This window comes from Brassica oleracea, chromosome C6 (assembly GCF_000695525.1).
Source record: "Brassica oleracea var. oleracea cultivar TO1000 chromosome C6, BOL, whole genome shotgun sequence".
NCBI lineage: Eukaryota > Viridiplantae > Streptophyta > Magnoliopsida > Brassicales > Brassicaceae > Brassica > Brassica oleracea.
In genome coordinates this window covers 25,925,461-25,932,679 of record NC_027753.1, presented here as the reverse complement: position 1 = coordinate 25,932,679, position 7,219 = coordinate 25,925,461, and the positions used below count along the sequence as shown (strand labels likewise).

The following is a 7,219-nucleotide window of genomic DNA, read 5'->3' as shown; positions in this document are numbered from 1 at the left end:
TAAAGGTGTTAAGATAGCCAATAGACTTGTTAGTAATGATTGCTTTCATATTATTCAACCAAAGACATTTGATGTTTGAAATATGTTAGTAAATGAACATTCATCTAGACATAGAGTTTGTTTAAGATTGTGTCTAAGGTTAAGGTTGATATTTTGATTGATCACTTGTCATCCTTAGTTCGAAACTTGATCACCCAAGGTCTAATTCCTATACCCATGAGTTTTCTTTTATCATAACCAAAGAAAATCACTTCTTTTATTGTTTTATTGTTCTGTTATTGCATTCTATTATTAGTAGTAGTTTAAAACCATCCAAATTATCGGTTGCACTTAGATTAAGTATGTACTTGCATTCTCGGTGCTTTGAAATCTCTTAGGATTGGTTCGATAATCTTTTATACTACATCATTTGTCTTACGAGCCTTGAAAACTCTTAACATCAATTTCCTCTCTCTAGCCTCTCTCTCTAAATCAGATTCGTTTATTATTTTCTTTTTTATTTAATACATACTATAAGTTATACATCAAAATGTTACAGGACAATTATTTTAAGAATAAAAAAACTGATATTTTCACAACAAATTTACTATGCACATAATTTTTACTACGAATTACATCAGATTATAATTCTTTTTGTAATTCAACTCTAATACTATGTATCATCGCCAATCGGAGCTATTATCTTAATTTAGATTCAAATGTTTTCTTTATCAATTACTTTTGTTAAAATTTATAATTTTATTGATATTTTAAACATAATTTTATTTACATTTTACAAATTTAGTAGTCATATACATTTCAAGTTAAATTTTAATTTTGCTGGAGCTCTGATGCATTTTGCACTTCAAGATTGCTTCTTCTTTTTTTGGATAATATGATTATTACACATGGTGACACAGAAAAAGGGTATGAATATTCACACAAAATATTCATTGTTTTTATGAAAACACCATACCAAAAACCTCAAAAACATTTTTATTTCACCACTAAAAACTCTCCCGTATGTCAATGCTCTCCACCTGAGACCTTTCTGCTTAGATACAGAATATTGTTGTATAGCAGTGTAGGTAAGTTTCTGTTAAAACAAAAAGCAGTATAGGTAAGTATTCATTTATTATTGGTTGGTTAGTTACTTGGTCAAGTGAAATTATACAGCTTTGGATATTGAAATTACTTATATGTGCCTATTTTCTGAATATATATAAAAATTAATAATCATCCTGGCTTAGATTACAAGAATGTCGAAGTTTAAAATTTACAAGAATTTTGAGGATTTCTAAAAGAAAATAGGATATAACAATATGGTTAGTCATGGTAAGATATGTAGATAATATGATTAAGCATGACATAACTATGAGAAAGTAAACAGGATGCTGCAGCTGTGACCAGAGGATTTGGACAGTTTCGACTTCATCTACTCTCTCATCCTCAGTAAACAGGATGCTGCAGCTGAAGCCGAAACTAAATGATCTAATGAGATGTAACGTAGGTGATGGCAAGACAGCCAGCTTCTGGTACGACTGGTGGACTGACCTTGGACTCCTAATCTCTGTCTTTGGTGCTAGAGGGCCGAGGGATTTACAAATCCCGTTACATTCTACTGTCTCCTCGGCTGCAGCCAATGGTGATTGGATTCTTCCTCCAGCTCGATCTCACGAAGCTGAAACTCTTCAACTGGTTCTCTCAACTATGCAGCCTCCGTCAGACTCGCGCGGGAAGGACGTTTTCCTCTGGCGGAATGGTGATTGGGCTGATTGGTCTTTCTCTAAGAAATTTTCATCTAAAGCAACGTGGAATCTCTTGAGACAAAGATCTCCTGTCGTTCCTTGGTGTAATCTTGTTTGGTTTAAAGAAGCGGTTCCTAGATTCTCTTTTGTATCTTGGATGACAGTGTTAGCAAGGTTGCCTACTAGGGACAGGCTAATCTCATGGGGAATGACGGTCCCGGCAGCATGTACCCTCTGCTCCTCGGGTCTGGAATCTCATGCTTATCTGTTCTTCAACTGTACTTTTTCCTCAGCAGTTTGGTCTCATTTTGCTGGATGGATGTTTTCCACTCCGCCGGTCTCCCCAGACTCTGTTATCACCATCATCGACAGGCCTTACATTGCCTCTTGTCCTGGTGCGGCAACTGTTATTAAGCTTTTGGCGCAGGTCATTGTTTACTGTCTGTGGTGTGAGAGGAACCATCGCATCTTCCGTCAAGTATCATCTACCGAAGCAGCGATCATCTCCAGGGTTGACCGCTTGATGGGGGATTGTCTCCTTTCGCTGCCGCCGCCTCGTCAGGGATCAGCCTCCTACTTGCTGCTGTTTCTCTCATCTCGCTCCTTGTTCCCGCCTTAGTCACCCTGTCTCTCGGTCTCTCGGAGTCTTTCGGATTCTCTGTTTTGTGTTCTGCTTTGTCTTCTGTTTCTTAGTTCTTGTACTGTCTTTTTGTTTTCTGCACTTCTTCTTATGTTTCCTCCTTGTAATAAGTTGTTCAACAACAACACTGTGATCTCTTCTCAGAAAATGGTAAGCTTAACATTTTACCAAAAAAAAACTATGAGAAAGTAACATTGTTGGCTAGAAATAAACTAAGATCGATTAGTCAACTATTGAATCAGTTATGAAAAGAAAAGAAAAATATTACTTATGATCTATCGTCAACTCTTGCTTTTTGGTGAAGGGTAGTCGATTCCAAGGTGCAAAAGTAACTTGTCTTGTACGTTACATCAACGAGTAGCTATGTTATGCTACAGATTGTTTAATATAATTTATGAATAATGAAATCAGGATTTCAATGGGGATGCTCTAGAGAAGTTTTTTTTTCTTTGACTAATTTTTTTTTTTGCATTATATTAAATATAGGGAAATTGGGCCAGATAACTACAAAATAACATATAATTAAGAATTTAAAAAAAAAAAACACAACTCTAATATTTATAAAATATATACTATATTACCCCTTCATTAATCGGTTGACAAAAACAAATAATTTTTTTTCTATCACCACTCACCATCATTAATTCTTCCATTACGACTATCGTTTTATCTGTTTCAACCATACTTCTTCACTAACTATCTCTCTTTACCAACCATCTGTATAATCGTTTGTTGCCAACAGAAATTTATAATTAGATGATAGTGATCAAACCGGTAGAGGTAAATGTTGAAATGAATCATGTGGATATGCTTATTGATTAACTATATGATGATTCAAACACATAATAGTGAAGATGAGAGTAAAAATTGAAGAAGATGAACAGTGGTGATGCTTATGCATCATACTATTCTATTCAAAATTTGAATAATATGTATTATTCTATTATAATAATACTTGATATTATGTACTATGTGCATATTTTGATATTTGGATCAGGGTTTAGAGTTTCTTTTAGGGTTTAGTGATTAGTGTTTTGAATTTAGTTTTGGAAGGTTTGGGTTGACCTTTGGGTAAAAAAATTTCAAAATCAGAACAATATGTATTATACTATTTCGTTTGTTAATATTCTATTTTAATAATACTTCATATTATATACTATTTGCATATTTTGATATTTGAGTTAGGGTATATATTTTCTTTTAGGGTTTAGTGACTAGTGTTTTTGGTTTGTGTTGATGTTAGGGTAAACATTACCTCTTTCACTGCAATCATAGATATTTCAAAATTTGAACAAATACTATACTATTTTGTTTATTATGTACTATGTGCATATTTTGATATTTGGACTAGGGTTTATAGTTTCTTTTAGGGTTTAGTTTTGGAAGATTTGGATTGACGTTGGGGTAAGAACGTTTCAAAATCAGAACAATATGTACTATACTATTTTATTTGTTACTGTTCTATTTTAATTATATTTTATACTATATACTATTTGCATGTTTTGATATTTGGATTAGGGTATATTTCCTTTTAGAGTTTAGTGACTAGTGTTTTTGGTTTAATTATGAAAGGTTTGTGTTGATGTTAAGGTAAACATTACGTATTTTCCTTCAATCATAGACATTTCAAAATTTGAACAAATACTATACTATTTTGTTTATTACCATTAGGATGTTTCATTCTATTTACTTTTTATCACAGCCGACGTTCTTTTATAATTATTATCATCCTTCGGACATCTCAACATCATTTACTTACCGGTTACTTACATAGATGAAAGATACAACCGGAAGAAAATAGAACAAATGCTAAAGAATCTAATTATGTCAAATCAAATGCTATATTCTTAATTTTGTCTCAAAAATTGGCTACTACACCAATTAGCCCTTAAATGTAACCGCTATGGCAATAAACCATATAGAGAAGTTTGTCAAAGAATCAAGCATTCTACTTGTCACCGTCTTAGACAGTGATCCAAGCAACCACCCATATACTGACAAATTCTTTGTCAGCCTTGCCACTCGGTAAAAGTTTTTAACATCATTCTTTATTGTTTTGACAGTTTCTTCTATGATCTTCTGGTTTTGATGGGCTGTAACATTTTGAAAATTTAGGTAATGATGTTCGTTAACTTCACCGGAGAGAGTTGAATCTCTAAAAGCAAAGTACCGTGAAGTTGCCACATCATATAAAGGACAAGGTCTTTTCTTCCTTGTTGGTGATGCTGAGAGCGGCCAACACACTTTGCAGGTTACTATTTCATTTTGCATCTCCCAATCATTTTCTTCTGCTGCGAGTTTACACATCCCTAAGCAGAGTTTTTCCTTTTGTGTATATCGGTCTTTGACAGTACTTTGGACTTGGAGAGACCCAAGTTCCCCTCATAATCATCCTGACTCCGGATAACAAGAAGTACTTGGAAAGTAGGGGTTGGTACAAATTGAATATCCAGGTTTTTGAAGGTGTTCGTGATCCGATTTGTTTCGTCTGAACAATTAATTATCCGATAAGATTCAATCTGTAGCCATCTGGATATTTGGTGTTTCATATATCCAGAGATTTAACTGGATATCTGATTCGATCCATACAAATAAAATAAATAAAAAAATCCAAAATAATATAAAATAATAATATTTTTTACAAAAAAATTATTTACTTTTAAAAGTTCTGATAACTACTATAATATATTTAATAAATAAAATATTTTAAAATTTATATAAAAAATAATATTTATATAAGTTATATATAAAAATATTTAAATATATGTATATATATGCATATAACGGATCTGATCGAATATTCGTTCTTAAAAATATTAATATTTTTTATTTGATTCATTTCATATGAATATTACATATTAGTATTTGTTTTGCTCTGTAGAGTTATGAATACCTGGATTTTTCGATTTGAATAGAAACAAATAACGAATTGAATAAAAAAATTTATGGATATTTTGCTCGCCCTACTAGAAAGCAAACGTTATGGTTGACCAGATTGAGTCATGGATGAAAGACTTCAGGGTTTCATTCTTGTAAGTATCATGTAAAAGAGTTACGTAAAATAAAATATAAACTAAGCAAAGAACATGTTTCCTTCAAGAAGGGAAAGTTGCCGCCCATAAAAAAATCTCAGCCTATTCCAGCTGAGAACAACAAACCAGTGAAGGTTGTTGTAGCTGAGAGCCTTGACGATATAGTCTATAAGTCTGGAAAGAATGGTGAGCAACATTTGAAAACTTTTAATAATACTTATTTTGATCTTCTTACAAAACAAAAACTGATAAAGACATCAATTTATCCACCAGTCTTGATTGAGTTCTATGCACCGTCGTGTGGACATTGCCAGGTTTCCCCGATATTGGACGAAGTGGCTTTAAAGTTGCAAAACGACCCAAGTGTGATCATAGCAAAATTAGTAAGCCTCTATTTTTTTTTTTGTGCTGCTCACTGCTGCATGTCAAATCACTTTTTGATAATATCATACTAAATAATGGTCTTAACCACACGATTGCATGTGGGGTGTACAGGACGCAACGGAAAATGATATCCCAAGTGAACCCTTTGACGGGAAAGGCTTCCCTCCCGACCATTTACTAGAGATCAGCGAGTGGAAACGTTGTAGAGTACGAAGGAGACAGGACAAAGGAAGACTTTATAAGCTTCATTGAGAAGAAGCAACAAATTCACATGGTGACGAGACCACTAGTACTAAGATTGAGGAAGCAGAGAGGACTGAGGAATCGGCCGCTAAGGACGAGTTAGTGGAAGCTTTATTATTCTTCTCCCAATCCATCAGAGTTTTTTCTTTATAATAATAATTTAAAATGTTACATTTTTTTCTTTTTGAAAATTATATACGTCAGTTGCAACTTTGAACCGAAATCATATAATGATGTCAGAGACGATCGCGATATATAACACTATCATTATAAAGTTTCCTAAAGTTTGCACCAATTCTTCATAAATTTAAATAAAGTAAAATGATCAATCATGATCGATCATTTATAACTTAAAGTGGTAGCCTGATTCACGTGTTTTCGTGGACGAGCTAATACGTGAATGATTAGAAGAATACTTTATGATCACCATTACCCCCATAACATATAATTCCTCCTAACATTATTATCCAAAAATACTATATGATCACCATTCACCCGTAACATATAATGATCCTTATTACATATAAAACTAGGGATTAACTCGGGCTACGCCCGAGATTTTTATTTTTTCTAATTTAAGTTGTTAAATTATTTATATTTAGGTTATGATATATATTTATATAACACTACAAGAAAACACAGTTTTAGCAAGGAAATTTAACGATGAAAACTAATCCTCGTGAAATTACGTTGACTTAACGATGAAATTGCGAGGAAATAAAGTTTCCTCGTAACGGCCTTGTAAAATACCGAGTAATGCGTTTCCTCGTAAAATCGTCGTAAGTTGACGTGGTTTTTCCGAGAAAAATGTGTTTCGTCGCAAATTCGTCGTAAAATTAGCATGATTTTTACGAGGAAATAACTTACGAGGAAAGAACGAGAAATCCACCAACTTAACACGTTTTTTTTGCCACCAACCTAATATTTCGTCGTAAATTCGTAGCAAAATTCAACTACCAGATTCGAAAATTTTCTATAAATATGGAGGTTTGAACATAATTTTAAGCACACCAACAAGAAAAAAAAACGTGAAAAAAATGTCGGGCTTGGGAAATATTTTCGAGTTGCGGAGGTGGATGTATATGCATAGAGATGCTAACGGGAGAGTGACGAAAGAATATCTTGCTGGGTTGGAGCGTTTTATGCATCAAGCAGATTCTACACCGCTCGCCCAAGAAAGCGGTAAAATATTC

General features: G+C 33.3%; 1 pseudogene; it reads left to right on the top strand.

Annotated features, from left to right (window-relative positions):
* The first annotated feature begins 4,270 nt into the window (after positions 1-4,270).
* LOC106297843 lies at positions 4,271-6,179 on the top strand (annotated as a pseudogene).
* The last annotated feature ends 1,040 nt before the right edge of the window (positions 6,180-7,219 follow it).